At 33.3% G+C, this 19,890-nt stretch overlaps 1 protein-coding gene across 5 annotated transcripts in view; it reads right to left on the reverse strand.

Moving 5' to 3' along the window:
* Nucleotides 1–19,890, reverse strand: part of LOC136831376 (uncharacterized) — a 1,849,518-nt gene that overhangs the window by 435,681 nt on the left and 1,393,947 nt on the right. The window lies entirely within an intron of this gene.

A 19,890-nucleotide genomic window follows, 5' to 3' on the forward strand; every position in this document is an offset into this window, starting at 1 on the left:
CATAAAAGTATGTAGTTGGAGGACTCAGGACTATCTGTTAAATAACTTTATCGATGCAATTTTTTTAAAACATTCTTTCAATGTCAAGAATGATTTGCAAAACATTAATACAAAAAATGAAGAATATGCCTTCACCGCTTTAAAAAATGATCATTGGGTTTTGAGTTGACTTTTCACTGCCAAATGAATACAGGAAATGAATATATACTCATAAAGCCATCATAGCAGTTTTAGTCATTCTATAAAATGAGTTCTCAAATCAATTTAATACAAAGGTTTCCATATTTGTCAGAATTAAATGCAAAAAGCCTCTAGCAATCATTCTTCTAAACCAAACTATCTAAATATTCTAGTAGCAAGTGAATCATTCTGTCGAAACAGGATGTTAATTTTCACTATGAATTTCACGGCACGTTTTCCGGATAAGTTCCATCTGATAACACTTTGTTTACTTCTGCGATAATCATAACCAAACTATAAAAAAGAAACCTTTGAAAGTTGCTGAAGTAAAATTTAATCAGCCAGTAAACAATGAGCATGGGTGAAATTTAAAAATGTTACACACCCAAACCAAAACATAACCTACTAATATTTAAACTAATTAATATCACCAATGTAATGCGCTGACAAAATGGACGAAAAGACCACACCCACAACATTATGCAAGGAAATATAAAGCTGAAGAGTGGCAAACCGATCAAGTTTACAAAAGCCTTCCTGAATAATATACTACAACAGACTTATTATTAATTATTTGATTATCCTGTCTTGGCAATTAAATGATTCTGGTACCATAGCAGCTGCTGTACCTGTATCCTTCATGCACACAAAAAAGAGTATCTATGCAACACAACATAGATGCAAGTGGCTTATGTGCGTTTCTGTCTTGAAAAAAGTGTGTGAATTTAAATAACTTAGGAAAAGAATAGCTGTTCCATTCGAACAGTTCTCCAAAATGAATGAAAACAGTAAGCAACTCATCTACTGACATATACTGATCTCCAAAATGAATGAAAACAGTAAGCAACTCATCTACTGACATATACTGATAAGTCGAAGTACTTCTGCTGCAATAAAAAAAAATCTCGCAACTGGATAATATTTATTTAAAAGAATACAAGAAGAACTTGGAAATTCTACCAGAACGAATTGCAAATAGAACTGAAATCTATACAACGCTGAAAAGAATAACACTGCCCCAAGTATATATCAGTAGCATTTAAATAACAAACAAAACTATAAAACTACTGATTTCCCATAAAAATACTTACAACATACTTAACTTAATGAACTGAGAAATACCTTTGAATCCTTTTGGTCTAATAACTACACATAAAATTTTTATTTTTAACATTACTGGAGGAAAACAAGCTGCAAAATAAATTCCACAAGTGAATCAATCCTTGTGCTTACTTAAATGCACATTTTGAAACTAAAAGAAATAGAAAATGTCCCCAAAATATCCTACAGGACTTAAAACCTTCTGACTATAAAATATCGCCTGAAATCTGCCCTGAATAAACCTTACGATAATATTAAAAATCCTCCTGAATTCTCCAGTAATAAGTCCAGGAAAATGTGATGTACCAATGTTATATTCACTGGCTATATCCACAAAAATAAAAGATGTCCCCTTATATTTGCCATGAATGAATCCATGAAATTATTAAATTTTCCCCTAAAATCTAACATGAATAGACCCAAACAAATTTAAAATATCGCCCCCAACCCTCATACTAGACAAGGCTAAACCTATCAAAATATAAATGGTACCCTGAAATCTGTCTGAAATTACCCTACAAAAATATAAAACGTCCCCATGAAATCTGCCATGCTATACCCCCATAAATTTAAAACTTTCATCTATAATCTGCTATGGATGTACACATAAAAAATATAAAAATTCCAAATAAAATTCCCCAACACTAAACCGATAAACATAAAAAGTACCCACGAAAATTTCCAGGACTAAAACCATAAAAATGTAAAATATCCCCTGAAATCTGCCATAACGAAACCAGTAGAAATAGTAACTAAAATCTGCCTTAACTAAAAGTTAGCTGTTCTTGAATTCTTGGCCAAGGCAAACTCCAAAAAAAGTAGTAACCATTCATACCCGATCTGTTTGCTACAACAGATGCCCAAAATCTTGATGTCTTTCGTCGTAGAAAATGCCAGTGAACGTGCATATTCTGATGATAAAAGAGGATACCTGTGATTCTTAAATTCTTATGCCATAGCAAATTCCCAACGAAACACAAATTCATCTGGAATAAGTACATCACAGTGAAATTTTAGTTTACAGTTTAGCAAGGTGTCAGACAGTGAAACTTGCAAGGTACCAGATCCTAGCTTTCTCTTCCATTACTAGATATCCGTGGAAACATGAATTCCTCTGTAGTGACAATACGAAAAGTAGCTCATAGCGAGTTAACCTCTCGTTCTTTAATAAAATAACTAGAAAATCTGAATTCCTCCGCTTTTATAACAATACCAATGATACTTCAATACCCATCCGTCATGTGAAATCTTGTAATGTGCGATTATTTGTACTTCAACTATTAATAAACCTTAACATCTGTATTCATTAGCTAAGATACAGCAATGGTATCTGAGTTCCCTTGCCATTACGGTGCTACTTCAAAAATCTCTCTGTGGCACAGGACTCTGGGTCTTTCTGTAGTAAATATGATAAATGAGCTGTACTATAAGAATGAACTTCACCGTACATATGACCATATGATAATTAAAGTCCACTGTCATAAGATACCAACTTTATTAGAATTCAACTTCTTCAACAAAAAGTGTCTGATATAATTGATGCTTTTCCAATAGCAAAATACAGAGTGAATTTATTTTTTAAAAATGATATTACCAATACGGGGTAATTTTGGAAATAACACAATTTCTGTTAAACATGCATTCTCGTGGTTTCCCGAAACAGCTAAAGGTACTTGAATTTTCACTTCATAATGACATACATACCACTGCCATACCACGTTCAAACTAGACAATTAACCCTCTCTGTCGTCGTTTTAGAAACGTTCCTCATACTGGTAAGTTACTTGGTCGAAATAAAATGCTAATAGTAGATGTTACATCTAAAAATGCTTCATTCTCCGTTGAATGACAACTTTTTTTTCCCGTAACAAGAGATGAAGATCCTTTTCCTCAGTATGTGATAATGTACTTATCAAAACCTATTCCCGAAAATCAATGCTCAGGGACTGGCAGCATACCTAAAGAGTTTTGTGTAAGCTGCACTGAAGCACAATGGAGCACGATAAGCTAACATGGGTAGGGTGACGTGATGATGAAATAGCATTGGTCTTTGAAAATCAGTATTTTATTCTACTACTTCTACTGTGGATTAGTCGGTTGGTTTGAGTTAATTTGGCCTTTTGCAAGCATGGGCCTTTGTGCTAGGGCGCCCGTAAGTGTGAGAAGTGTTGATAGGGGTATGAGGCCATCTTCTATATTTCACAATTAATTCGTCAGGAGTATTCTGAAGAGCGTGTCAATGTTTGGACGATTTGCAAGGCATGGCGGATGGGACAGGTAGCCTCATATCCTACGAATTCACTGCTAACAAAATTCTTTAGTTTGATCGAAGAGTACCTGCCACAAGACAAAGTATACAAAACAAAATACTCTTTTTAGAAATTCTCTGCTTACTCTATTCTTTATATTTTCAGAAACCGCACTTTTAAATAACCGAATGGACAACTATGGCGCAACCAAAATTTTAACAAGAATAATGAAATGAGTAATTAGTACTCACAAAAAGTAACGTGTTATCATACGTAACTACTGCATAGTATATGAGCTTGACTTAACTGAGATATATTGTATATATATGTATATATATATATATATATATATATATATATATATATATATATATATATATATATATATATATATATTATATTCATACTACTCGTGTTAGGCCACAATAATTTACTAAGTACTAGCTTCGGAGACATACAATCTTCTTCATGCACAATTTAAAGAATCTGGAATCTAAACCATCCAGTCTTGTTGAAGCCTAACACTAGTAGGATATACATATATATATACACACAGATACACTATATATACTATATATACATATATATATATATATATATATATATATATATATATATATATATATATATATATATATGTACACACATACATCCGTAAGTACATACATACATAAATATATTTACCATATAATTCGTCAATATGAGCACATCATATTTATGCATACACATAAATATAAGACTATGCAGATTTTGGAGGAGATAAGTTGGATGTCCTAAGCGATTTCAAAGTGGCTTCATCAATAAAAACTATCAATTTGTTTCGAGAAAGTTAGGACAACTAGTTCGATAGACGGCGTTGGTACCGAGTGGGTGACTGGCTACCTCGATGGATGCACAATCGGCTGGAGAGAATGGTTCAGGAAGTGCTCAAGAATGTAATCTAAAAAGGGTGATCTTGAAAAGAGGACAGAGGTACATAGAGGGAAGAGGATGCTGAGGACTATCTAGGATTCAAGATGCCGAAGTGGTGGGAGTTGATGGGGCATCCACAGGTTTGACGATGGGTTTACAAGGGTACCACGAAGTTTCTGCAGGTATATATACAGAGAGAGAGAATAAATGCTACTAGTGTAAGGTGGAACTGGGAAATGCAGCGTTTAGCGACGGAGAGATGCTTGCGGAGCATTTCAAAACAAAAGGAAAACCACTTAAAGAATTACAGGGGGTTGTATACTAAAGTTAAGGATAACATGCCACATCATGATGATGGAAAGGTAACACCTACTGTAGGTCTTGTAGACAGAACGTTCCAAAGGTATGGCTGTAAGGAATAATTCTTTTGTAAAAGGGAAAATCGGGGATAAGATGTAGTAATTAAAACGGCACCTATACATACATACATGCATATACAATATATACACACACGCATATATCTGTATATATATATATATATATATATATATATATATATATATATATATATATATATATATATATATGATTTCAAAATTCAATGCTATGACTCACTTAATTTATGCTTTCTGCGAATGTGATTCATTCTGATGTTTTGGCCGCCTGATGCATGCAACGCATGCAACGAAGCTTGCTAGTGCTAAGTGGTGCATGCAATGTTCATTCACCTATTACCGAGTAGCAACTCGGAGAGGGTATTCGACGGAAAGAATCACTGATATTTTTCATTAGTTTCTAATTTATCAGAAGTCCACGATTCCCCATTTGGAATGCATCTTTTATAATTTATTTGGGATAAATTTCCTGTACCTTCATTTCCGAAAAATATATCAGTAACACCAAGATTACCTATTTTTGATGAATTCATCAGCTCTCGAGATTCCACGCCTTTAGTAAATTTACTAGAAATTCACTGATTTGGCGTTTAAAATGAACTCTCCCCAACTCTTAAAATTCCTTATTTGAAATAAACTGATCATTTCACAAAACTCCTTACGTAAAATGAAGCAGCCAGAGTGCTTGCGATTTCTTTCTTGTAATAAATTTTTAAAAATAATTTCAGATTTCTTATTCAAAATGAACTCATAATCCTTACGATTTCTTACTTGAAATGAATTTATGAGAATTTCAGAGATTTTTTAAATTATAATGAACGCGCCAGGATGCTTGTAATTCCTTACTTGAAAAGAATTCGTTAGCATTTCGGAGATTCATTATATAAAATAACTCGCCAAAACTCTTGAAATAAATTGATCAAATGTTTACATATTCATTATATAAGGAGCTTGGCAGATTTTATAAGATTTTTTGCTTGAAATAAATTTATGAAAATTTCACAAATGTCTCATTTAAAGTGAACACAGTACACCTTTATGTGAAATAAAATGATATAAACTTCACGTATATCTATATAAACGCACTTGCCAACGTACCTGAGATTTCTTATTAGAAATATTGATTAAGATTTCGTATTTAAAATGTACTTGACAGGATTCTTGGGATTCCTTCAAATAAATCTATCAAAATCACAGATTGCTTATTTAACAAGAACGTGACTGATTTCTTGCAATTCCTTCCTTGATAAATGGATCAAAATTTCACAGATTCCTCATATACAGGGAACATAACAAAATTCTCCAAATCCCATTCTTGGAATAACTTTATCCAGTACCACATATATGCTAACCTGGCATAAATTTTTATGAATTTCAAAAATTCTATACCTGGAAATAGTATAATTCCGCAGATACCTTACCTAAACCATAACGCTGAAGAATCTTTCCGTTGAAAAAACTGATAATATTTTGTCCAACTTTGGGGCAAAGTAACATTATAATTAATATTTTTTGTACTCAGTAGGGCCAAACTAAAATATACTTAATATATTAAAAAATATTCGTTTTTAAATTATCTATCTTTCCTAGATATGCTAAAAGTGAACATTATTTAATATAAATTTTGTTTTAGGAGAGTATATAAGAGAAGAATCCAAATCATGTAGATTGTATCATCAAGAACTGTACCTTTTGAAGAATATTATTTTGGCAATGCACATCAATTGCTTGAAAAATTAATAAACTCTCAAAATCTAGATGAAATCTGTAAATCCATGATGAAAGACATGCAATAGTATTTTGCAAACGCTGCAACATGAATAGCTTTCCAATAATTTCAAGAATGTAACTTTCTACTTTTCAATGAAGTTCCTGAATAATTTGACCTAAAACGGACGTCATCTCTTATAGCCTTGAACGAACCTGATTTGGGCTACAAACGCTAAAAGAAAATGTAGGCAATTATAAATAAATACTGAATTATTCATAATTATGCTACTCATTTCTAATCTTGTCTCGATTTACAGTATTCCTTACGTTATTGTTTCATAGCCTTTATCTGCTTAATTCTCTAACTGATTTGTATGTATCGGTTATTCTTTACAGTCTTTCCATGTACATCATTCTTAAAGAATATACCCAACAGTATTAAAGGACATGCTTCAAGGCCATGCATGTCAATGAAACTTTCACACAAACAGGATGCCCTTATGTGAAAGACAGGAGCCGAAGGGGTTAAGAAATAATGAGTGGAAAATTAATGAATGTGTATAGAAATCTTCACTGTGGAAGGTTACAATACACATACATATGTAGAAGCACACACTAGCATGCACGTATATATACATACATACATGCATGCATACATACATATATATATATATATATATATATATATATATATATATATATATATATATATATATATATATATATATATATATATATATATATATATATATATATATATATATTCATATTCACTTGGTACAAAAGAGCAAGAAAAGATTGTTTTTCCTCCACCATCCTTATAGCATTGCAAACATTCCAAGAGGCTATACAATACCCAGTTCTAATGCCTAATTTCACAATTATATGAATAAGAAAACTGGTAGACAGATAGACTGCGTCACATTTAGAAGGGCATAAGCACGCGTTGTGTATGTGTGCGTGTTTGTGTTAGAGAGAGAGAGAGAGAGAGAGAGAGAGAGAGAGAGAGAGAGAGAGAGAGAGAGAGAGAGAGATGGTGAAAGAAAGACTTTATGCATGTGCTTGTGCGTGCATGCGCGTAGCATACACCACCGGCAAGGTGAACTTGCCGAGACTCGCCAGATGTATGCAACGTTCACATGGCGAATAAATGAAGGCATGATGCAGGTAGCAGAGAGAAGGGAAACGGGACAAACGACTCAATTAACAGAGGACACACAACACGATAATTACAGATGCTTTCGACATGCATATCATATCCTCTCCCTACAAAAATGTTCAACCGTTACAGACGTCTCCTCAACGCATTTAAGTCTCAGAGGTAGAGATTCTTGTCAAAATATAACAAAAATTCACAAAAATTCAAGACTAAGTCTTCTATAATTACAAGCGTTTCCTATAAGTGTGAAGAAATTAAGTAATTCCGAGATCACTGTGCGTATTAAAATACATTTATATCTGGTTGCAAAGAGACCAGTACAGTTACACACAAGTTTATTATATATATATATATATATATATATATATATATGTATGTATGTATATAATATATATATATATATATATATATATATATATATATATATATATATATATATATATATATATATAATATAAGACCGTGTCCTTATCTTAGCACAACCGGGGATATTAGGTGAATGTAAAATTTTTTATTATATCTATTTTATTTAATCTCATTTCTTAGGCTATTTTCATCTCTTTGTCACTTGAGCATAACGTAATTATAAGTTAATCCAGTTCACATTTGTTTATTCGCCTCACATGTGAATACACACATACACTACATATGCATATAAACTTCCACTGACGCTAGTACATTGTCATGGTAGATGGTATGTTTATGGATAGTATGCCCACACATTTATGTTACTGCATGTATAGTAATAAAGATATCACTTTCAATTGCATTCTACCCTATCTACTCACAGCAACCAATGTGACACCTTACAAACAATCTTCATGACAGCTCTCCCACATACATGTCCAATGAATAATGGTTCACACAATATGCCTACCATCATTCTCATCAGGACTGTTTCCCAGACTAAGAAATAGGAGAAATCTTCTTAACATACCGTCTCAGTAGGTAATAATAATAATAAATAATAATAATAATAATAATAATAATAATAATAATAATTTTTATTATTATTATGTTTATTATTATTATTATCATTACTACTACTACTACTACTACTACTACTACTACTAATAACTACTACTAATAATAATAATAATAATATTAATAATAATATTATTATTATTAATGTGGAATGTAAACTTCCACAAAACAAATTTGAAAAAGGGGGAAGAGGTTAAACGAAATTGCAATTACACATTAACAGAGGGATAAATTTATACAGCAGAAAACGAAGACTGAGCAAAAGGTGGGAGGCATGGAAAAGTCATACTACGTATCAACAGGGAAGGTTCTCTTCTTCCAGTTACTGTCAGTGCAGAAGCAGGTAACTTCTCATAAAGTCTCGTCGCATCATAATTACGTTTGTAACTTCCGTTTGTTCTGTTTTTATCATACGACATTTACGTCAAATAGTTTTCCATTTTTTTATATCTCGACAATCCTTAGCTCTATCTATTAAGTACAGATTTTGCCGAATAAATTTACCTCTGTCATTACTATGTATCTGTATACAAGTGCTTCCTCTCTATGAGTTTATAACTTTACCCACCTTCACTTTCTTTTATACCACTAAATTTGCGGGTTACATCTAATGATGTCCAATGACATTTTGATCATGGTAATGATGATCATTATTATCAGTGTGCACTAAGTGGAATAATTATTATTATTATTATTATTATTATTATTATTATTATTATAATATTATTATTACCATTCTGATTATTATTATAGCTGATCTTGCAGTTATCACTATGAGACTCTTTAGTACTATTATTATTATTATTATATTATTATTATTATTGTTATTATTACTGTAATTGATACGTTCATTACCTTTATTATTGTTCAAGCAGCTTTTTCTTCTTTGTATTTCCATGCAGCACATTTACATGGCCCTCGGTTAAAGGAACAAATTAAGGTCTAATAGCATTATCCTATCCATAGAGAGGAACTGAAACTGAGTCCTGAAAATCTTTCATTTTTTATTTCGACAAGAGAGAGCTAAAGTACATGTGAAGAATGGAAACTGAATGGGGTATTACAAATTTTAAAACTTTAATTGGCTATCAATGATAACCTTGTTCTTAGTGTTTCTCCAAAACTATGTTTTGGCGAAACACTAAGAGCAAGGGTATCAATGATAGCCAATTTTATTATCCAAAACGTAGAAATATTCTTAAGAAACAAGTTCAATGCGCTTTTACAAAACAGAGCGTCCCTGTAAAAGAGAAGGGTAAAAGAGCAATGAAAGAAAGAAATGAGCTTAACTATGTATGTATGTATGTATATACATATATACAGTATGTATATATATATATATATATATATATATATATATATATATATATATATATATATATATATATATATATATATATATATATAGTGTGTGCAAAAAGTGTGTGTATGTCTGTATGTATATATTCATGTATTTATATATCTATATACACAAGAAATACATGCATAAAATAACAAATAGTTTATCTGTATATAACCACAACAAATAATAAAGGAAAGTCCACAGAATGAAAATGATAAACATTGAACGCAAAGCGCAGGTTACAACCTAACCGAAAACTCCACCGTAGTATTACCAACTGCAGTAACGCCAGGCAACGTGCAGCCACGCTACGAGCAAACAGTGCCATGAGAGAGAGAGAGAGAGAGAGAGAGAGAGAGAGAGAGAGAGAGAGAGAGAGAGAGAGAGAGAAAAGCATTAATATAAATAAATGAAAGGCATTGACATCATACCCCTTGCGGGCCATGCCAGTACGAAGCTATGAGAGCTTTACAGGCAATTCCAAAGCAGGAGCCGAAGAGGGGACGACGAGCTGCGTCTTAGTACGGAAATAATCGATGATCAAGCAAGCCATTTCGACGACACAGCGTTGACGCAGAGGGCCCCCATGCCGTACTACGGCTTGCAACGTATCGTCGACGAGGCTCAACCTCAATTTTTTTCCTCCTTTTTACTAATCTACTGGCCAGTAGCGCTATGGACACCCCGCAAGAGAAATTTCGACTTTCCTCGAAATCCCGATTTGGTTACGTGACTCGTCAGGAGAGAGGAAGGAGGAGAAATAATGGGAAAGTGAAGAGGATGATGTAAGAGCGTAATGAGGACTAGCGTTTAACCTCGACGGGAGGCGCGACTCGAGCGCCACGAAAATTGGCGAAAACTCGTCCAATCTCTCAATTATCATTCAACGAACCTTTCGGTCCGGGATTCCCTAGACTCCAGCTCGAATAAGCATGCGAACACCGTTATGAATAGCGTCGTTGTGAGTCCTTCACTTCTCTCAGAGTGAGTGAGTAGTAGTACGAGTTCTAATGCTATGCATGACGACGGACACCGGCAGTCAATCAGTCGTGCCTGCTTGTGCCTGCGACCGCTCTCGAAAGACTCGCCTTCACCCAATCAAACTTTTGCGAGGGACGAGACGATTTCCCCGGAGAAACTCGCACAACGTGGCCAGGGGACGCAGCAGCAGCAGCAGCAGCAGCAGCAGCAGCAGCAGCTCCTCCAAGACAAACTTCGCATTCTCTCCCCCTACCCCCCTATCCGCCATTTTGTTTGAGGCTACACCCTTATCGAGGAGTCGCTAGTAATTGTCGGGCATAAATATCTGGTTCCATCTCTTTCCCTCCTGCCTCCCTGGTCTCATCCCCCCACCACCCCAACCAATGGGGCCCCCTTCAACACATCAGCCGCCGGCCACCCTTATTCCATCCAACCAACAACCGCCCCGTATTTCCCCCTGTCACTCCCCTCCCCTACACTCCTGCCCCACCACCCAAACATTTCTCCCATCCACCACTCCAACTCTATTGCCCATACTCTTCTTACTAGGCTTCATTTTGCGGAGGACCCGTTGAAGGAATACCCTTACCCAGGTCTGGGATGGGGCTCCTAGGGTAGGGAGGGAGGGAGGGAGGGAGCGATAGCCTAGAAAATGCTTCTTTGAGACACACGAATGAGGAAGACAGGAGCCACAGAGAGAGAGAGAGAGAGAGAGAGAGAGAGAGAGAGAGAGAGAGAGAGAGAGAGAGAGAGAGAGAGAGAGAATTTTCTAATGTTGGAAGCGATAGCGAAGCCATACCATTAAGGCGTTATAGGAATTACAAAAGTTTAATGTTCATGGAAATTTTCCACACTGGATGATCATTTGGGGTCTTAGGAAAATGTAACAAATAACCTTAGTGTAGCTATAAACTGTAAAGAAAAAAATTATAGACGATTATTAAAGGGCTCATACAGTATAAACACTTATATATATATATATATATATATATATATATATATATATATATATATATATATATATATATATATATATATATATATATATATATATATATATATATATGTGTGTGTGTGTGTGTGTGTGTGTGTATAGGGTATATATACTGTATATATATCACTAATTTTGTGCGTTTCGACGATATTTTAGCTTACGATAATAGGAACAAGTTTGAAGGGGTATTAGACAGCATACCACGTAAACAAAATTATGTACACAAACATATCAAGGCCTATATAGAAACTAACAAAAATGGTGTCATGAAATTATATAAAGAACTGACAGTAATCACAGGACAAGAAAAGGACACTGACGGTATGGATGCCTATAATAATAATAAAAACAATAATACCAATTATGTGGTACTACAAATAATAATAACGCTGTTTTTGTTTTGTTTTTTGACTAATCAAAACACTAAAAGCAAAGAACTTATAAAAATGTGCCATATACGACTGTGACATCTGCTTTGTTTCCTTCAGATATCCTATCTTAAAATAAACAATCTTGGATATTTGGTTCTTATATCAACAGAAAAGAAAGGTTCTCTATACGAAGAATATGTATCTCGTTTGCAAATTAATAATCTTTTGCTCCATTTGTATATCGCTCTTAATATTAATATAACAAATGAATATCATAATTCCAATTAAGATATTCTTCTAATTTTTAACACTAAGAACTTCTAATACATTCTTCATACCAGATTATACAAATAAGTTCTTGAATGACTTTCAAATATATTTTGATTTTATTAAATAAAATATATCTCCTTTTGTCTTTTTTTTATTTTTTACATATAGGCAATCTGTTTCTGAACAATAAATAATAATAATAATAATAATAATAATAATAATAATATAATAATAAATAAACATAACGCTTTCATGGTTTCATTTAATGATTTTCTTAAAGATTATTGAAACGTAAGTAATGCTGGCTACTTTTCAATTTTTAAATAAAATTTGACTTTATGATGCAAGTTTTCTGAAATAATAATAATATATAATAAATATAAAAATAACATAAAAATAAAGGTAAAACAATTAATAACATTAGTACTGTTTTATTATGAAATCATTAAAGGAATGAAAACATTATTATGAACACATTAAAAGCACAATATTCTTTAGAAGATAAAATGATTATTCTCATCGTTAGTTTTAAAAACACCAAAAGACAATTCCCAGCAAATTGCTCACTGTATAAGAAAGTCCAAAAGTACAAATGCTGTCAAGAAGTACAAATAATGAATGAGTGACAAATCTTTTCGAAGCCCTTATACCTAAATGGATCCAGTTCGTGATCGTATGCTAATTATGAATTTACATTAAACGTCTGTGATACTTGCTTGCGTGTCAGCCACGCCACATGCAATGAAATTACATTCTTGTTTCGGACGGGATGATTTAATATGTATAATTCAGGGTAGTCGTGAAAGCACGCAGGTGCTACAAAACTCATCGGGAAGAAAAACATGGTATAAAATCGATACAAATATTATATGCTAATTCTGACACTTAAAAGGGAATACACAGAATCTGATCTTATTTCATTGCAATAAAAGGAAGAACAGAACCCGCAGACATCAAGGTCGATGTTATATACAGGTATGGTGTACAAAGTTTAAATTTCAAATTCTTATTCAATACACGAAAAAATCGTTTGATCAGCCGGTGATCATCAAGGAATGCCAGACGTCGTAGACAAGGAAGCAACATCATCCCATATATATGCAAATTTAATATATGTATATGTATACATGCATGCATATATATTATATATATGTATATACATCCATATATATAATATATATACCTATATATATATATATATATATATATATATATATATATATATATATATATATATAAATTTTAGCAATAATTCTGGTTCCCCTAGAAGGAGGGCTTACGAGAAAAGGAAAAAAAATTGCTGCCACCTTCTGATTTCAACGTTGAATTAAAAATAAATCCCTAGTCAGGAAACAAATTTCATAAACGTAAACAGGCATCATCAGCAGAAACCATCCTTCGCCTCTAACTTATATATATGCTTTATCATCTATCCAGCACGATCTCTGTACTGTTCTCTCCACTCCTAACACTTGCGAATGACGCATTCTTTTCAACAACCGAGCGTCCCCCACTACCTTCACAGGATCAAGAAACCTCAAAATGCTCTCATCCATCTTTTCACCTAAGGTAACTTTTCTACTATTTTATACCTCCAATTTCCTAACCCTTCCACTCCTTCTTACTCTGGTACACAACATAAGAATTCATCTCAGCAGTTCCAATTTTTAATTGCAGCCACATTCAATATCCATATTTTACTTCTATAAAGGAGAGTTGGCTCACCGATTCCCTAATATATCCCATCTCTGATTTTCATAAACACCAATTTTCTTCCAAATATTTCGCTTACACCTTGTAGTCTTCCTTAATTCAGTGATGTAACTTACTTCTCTCAAGATCACCCACAATATTTACATCCAAAATGGCTTAATGAATCAACAAATTCAATTCTTCTGCCATCCTTATCAAAATTCACAGCTCCAACTCCCTGGTTTTCAAGTACCTTCATGATCTTGCTTACACTTGTTCACATTAACTCTCAGCTTTCTCCTTTTACAAATTCTTTCAACACTTTTTCACTATCTCTGGAATATCCTCACGATCCTCAGTCAACAAAGCATAATCTGCAAACATCAGCAACTCTAAGATTCATTTTACCAGACTTTTCTTATCCGAAAACTCTTTACAAATATATCTCTTGTCCCTTTCTGATTCCTAATATAATTTTATTCATATAAATGTAAATAGACATGGAGTCACTCAGTCACTCTCCAACTCAGCATGTACTTTGCTTTAATGATAAACACTTCTGAACGCTCTTTACTAATTAACTTCCTACCATACCTTCTTAGCACCCTGCCAAACTGCATCTCTGTCAATTTTATCTTAAGCATTTACTAGGTTATGTGCAACACATACAGATTTTTCCTTATTTTCTGAAACCAACACTGTTCTATCAATTTTCATCCTGTCATTAATCATACCCCTCCGAATTATGATCAGATTAATGATATGCCACTATAATTCTTACAATGATCTCTTTATCAATTTCTATACTTAATCCACCGGAATATTTCCCATACAAGGCAATATTTTACACATCCTGTACAACTACTCAATCTTACTTCCATCACAGTACCGCTGCATCCCACTTGTAATCAAATCAACTCTAGGTACCTTTCGATCCACCAATATTTTAATTATACTCCTTACATTCTCAAAAGTTACTGGCACTAACACCTCCCAATCTTGTGTCTATGTAAAAAAATACTGCATTGTACACACACACACACACACACACACACACACACACACACACACACACATATATATATATATATATATATATATATATATATATATATATATATATATATATATATATATATATACACATATATAAACACACAGAAGATTAAAGCTGTTTCATTCAAGATCACTTTTTCTGATTTTTGTCCGGTTTCCTCCTCCATTAGAATATGTCCACAGGAAAATCTTGAAGTACAGCAGCTCATGTAAATTTATTAAATAACAGAAAAAGTTAATTTAAAAGCTGCAGTTCAAATTTTTCCTGTCGACATTATCTAACGAAGTAAGGGAATCATACAGAAAAATATCAATAATCAACCGAAGATGAAGTAGCTTTCTCTTCAAGAAAAATTCCCGTTAAAGACCATGCTCTCAAAGCATAAATATATCTTATATAAATTATGTGCGTATACTGTATACAGTACATACATACATATATATATAGAGCATATATATATGTATATATACACATATATATATATATATATATATATATATATATATATATATATATATATATATATATATATATAATCACTACTAAGCCCAAGAGATCATTTGGCTCTAAAACCGTGACTAGCATTTTTCAAAGCGTCAGTATCTATTGCAGAAATTATTTACTGAAGCACCGGGAAGGTACGGAAAAATTTTCCTAAATTAGCAGAAACAGATCCAAAGTAAATAATGACTTCTGACATTCTTGCAGGAACTACTTTTTAGAAACTATGATTCAGGTGCTTTTGAAAGGCCATTACGGAATTAAAGGCGTCAATTTCAGCGAATCAGTGCTTTTTAAATTACAACGCAGTTTGCAGCTGAGAACAGTCAATGTTCCAATTTCATCTGGCATCAGCTAGACAAGGAAAGAGAGAGAATTCCCATCCTTCAATCTGCACATAGTCATAAATTCAACAAAATACTTATCTTCATCTGTACATCAGTATTATTGACAATAGTTTTGTTGTTATCCACCAAAGTGCCTTTCCCCAAACGTATATATTACAGAGAATAAGAAAACAATCACAGCCAAATTTCTTTTGAATGCTCAAAGTAAATTGAAGAACTTTCTAACCCCTCCCCCTTAAGAAAAAACGCACCGCAATCACTACATCCAAATGCAATAAAGATTCGTCAAAGCTGCTTCAAGTAATATCATCACTAGACATGTGGACATTCTTGCAGAGATATGATATAGTCACAGGGATGCTGGTATAATACGAGTCTCCCGATCATGAGGAAGCTTCTTTAGAAAAAAAAAAAGTGTCTTAAAACTTCGTCACGCAAAAATAGCGTACATTTATGCTGCAGAAATTCACCAGGACAATTATCAGACTACAAACGAGAAATTCACCTGGAAAATTATGTATTGTGCTACCAATTATTATAGAAAAATAATAAGCGCGTTTCGCAAGAGAATGAAACCCCCAGCCATACGAGTATATGCTCAGAAGTCAATCGTGGTCATACAGTGAAGGCATTACACAGTAAATGGACAGCACAACGTTAAGTACTTTCAAAGATGTCGATGTACACTGTATTATGATAGCAGATCAGTATCAAACTTGGAAATCCACATACAGTTTCGGAGCGTCACGCTCCCTCTTCAGTGCACATTGTAAAGAACGCATGATCATGTATATATTCAGAATAACGTGGCCTTCTACACCGTACGGTAATCGCGACTGTTTGCAACAACACGACATGATGCCTACATGTTAGTTATTGAGAACACTGTCTCACCAAATAAAAGTAAAAGAAGACTTAAGTATATGGCTTACGGAGCTACAGACAAGTTGAGAATATCTCAATTGCACTGATAAAATCTTCTGAAAATGAAAAATATCTTCCCTCTTGTAATGAAAATATATTTGTAAATATTTAGTCACATCGTACATTTAAAAAGTTTTCTGTTATTAACTTACATCATGGATATATATATATATATATATATATATATATATATATATATATATATATATATATATATATATACTGTATATATATATATATATGTATATATATTTATATATATATATATATATATACTGTATATATACATATACATATATATATGTATATATATATTTATATATATATATATATATATATATATATATATATATATATATATATATATATATATATATATATAGAGAGAGAGAGAGAGAGAGAGAGAGAGAGAGAGAGAGAGAGAGAGAGAGAGAGAGAGAGAGAGAGAGAGAGAGAGAGAGAGAGGATTCTCAAACGGTCTCGATAATTTTCTCTGATGTTCTACTCAATGCTGAAAAAATTATGGCTGTTAACAGTGAGCAGTTTTCGTCATTGCAGCCAAATGCCACAAGAAAATTCAGGATAGAAAGGCAGCCAAAACATTACGGAATTGTATTCGTATAAAAACCAAAACCCTCAACATGAACAGATATGAAATATTCAGTGCAGCCTTTAATGAAGCAGTACTTTACACAAAGCTTGTTGTCAGGAACGACTTGCAATAGGGAGAAACACGTGAAGGGCTTTCTCATTTTCATGCATATGTACCTATTCCTTTGATTAAACTTTAGCAGTTTTCTCAGAGTCCCTTTTTTCTCTCACTAAGACGAATTTCTCTCTGATACTCCTACAGTCTTTAAAAAGAATTACTGTTGATGAAAACCCCTCCGCCTTTTTCCTTTCTAAGTAGCGTAAATGGGTAAATATAAACCTATTCTAGAAGCACTTGACGACCTATCCATTAAATGATGATGCGGACACACAAAGACTTTATGATTCTTGAGCAGCTTTTCCAGCCCTCCACGAACCTTGTCCGAAACTCCTCGGGATTTCATTCCTAAACCCTCCATGACGGGTGTCCTTCACTGCACTCTGTGATCGACTACGATCACTTTCAAAACAGCATTCATGGGTTTACTTCAGTTTATAGATAAAAGCTAGTGATGCTATTCCCCTTTCCCAACACCACTCTTTTTTTTAAAGGGCATCACTTTCTACTCTGGTCTTAGATACTGAACTGACATTTTAAACTTAAAATCAATCAAGACAGTCAATCCCCTCATCTACACAACAAACTTGAATTCTTTAATACCTTCCATTTCACTGCTAATATGGCCTTTCAAGAAAGCAAAAACAAGAGTTGTTACCAAGCAGTATGTCATTTTCCTGGTAAGACCTGTAGCAGTTCCCTCGAAAAGGTGACTCACGTTTCAAAATGCGTCTATAAAACTCCACATCTCTCTTACAACGAGCGAGTACGTATTCATGCACGTTATGTACAAACTGACACAGTTTTACGGAAAAAAGAACGAATAAAAATCAATCTAAGCTGAATGAGAGCGATCTCTAAACAAATTAAAACGAATTCTTTACCGAGCGTAGAGTTCAGTTGTACAGTAAAAAAAAAAAAAAGTAAAATGGATAACAGATGGAGCTTTAAATGGGAAACAATTCCCACTATATGATATTTACTGCAGTTGCAGACTAAAAAAAAGATGAAAAAATGCAAAGGTGAGTGCATGCAATCTCATGCAACTGAAAACACCAGAACTGTCAACACTACACAAATTTTTCACCTTTTTTCGTTTTCTTTTTCTTTGCTTTGATGAAGTTTTCGATTCGTAATACGTGGCGAATGTGAAGTCGGTCGATTCTAAAACTGCAACTTTAACAGACTGTCCGAAACGGAACACTTAAAAAGAGAGAGTAAAACGTGTGAAAAAAAATATGGGAAAAATGGAATAAAAATGAAATGGAAATTAATTCTCGCACGGCGTTTTTTCAACACGGAAGCAACAGTACATATACAGATCTCCATGATGTATTTGTGCACATATTTATATAAACTGAAGAGAGAGAGAGAGAGAGAGAGAGAGAGAGAGAGAGAGAGAGAGAGAGAGAGAGAGAGAGAGAGAGAGAGGATTTGGTATTTATCCATATCAAATACGAAACCTATTTACACCAGCAGCAACGTACCCGTACTGTAAAATTCAACAGAAGTAGAGAGCAGTAACTGCAGTGGTCTTTTTTTCTCTTCTGTTTCAAGGACGCTGCGATGACATTTAAGGTGCAGTGAGCGGAGCTCTGATATCATCCATAATTTACAACCAACGCAGGTGAGAGACAAGGCATCTCCAAGAGACCGAGAAAGTTGGAACTTCGACATTTAGGTTATATTTCATCCTCTCATTAGTCCTTGGAAGATTTTAGCGTTGATTTTCTTCCTAACTCTCTCTCTCTCTTTTCTCTCTCTCAGTGAAAGGTGAAACCCTCATAAAACAATTTCCATATGAACTATATATATATATATATATATATATATATATATATATATATATATATATATATATATATATATATAATATATATATATATATATATATATATATATATATATATATATATATATATATATATATACACGTATACATACACATGTATACATATTGTATATATATATATACATATATATAAAACCTTTATCGTTGATCATACAAAGTT

This window comes from Macrobrachium rosenbergii, chromosome 48 (assembly GCF_040412425.1).
Source record: "Macrobrachium rosenbergii isolate ZJJX-2024 chromosome 48, ASM4041242v1, whole genome shotgun sequence".
Lineage (NCBI taxonomy): Eukaryota > Metazoa > Arthropoda > Malacostraca > Decapoda > Palaemonidae > Macrobrachium > Macrobrachium rosenbergii.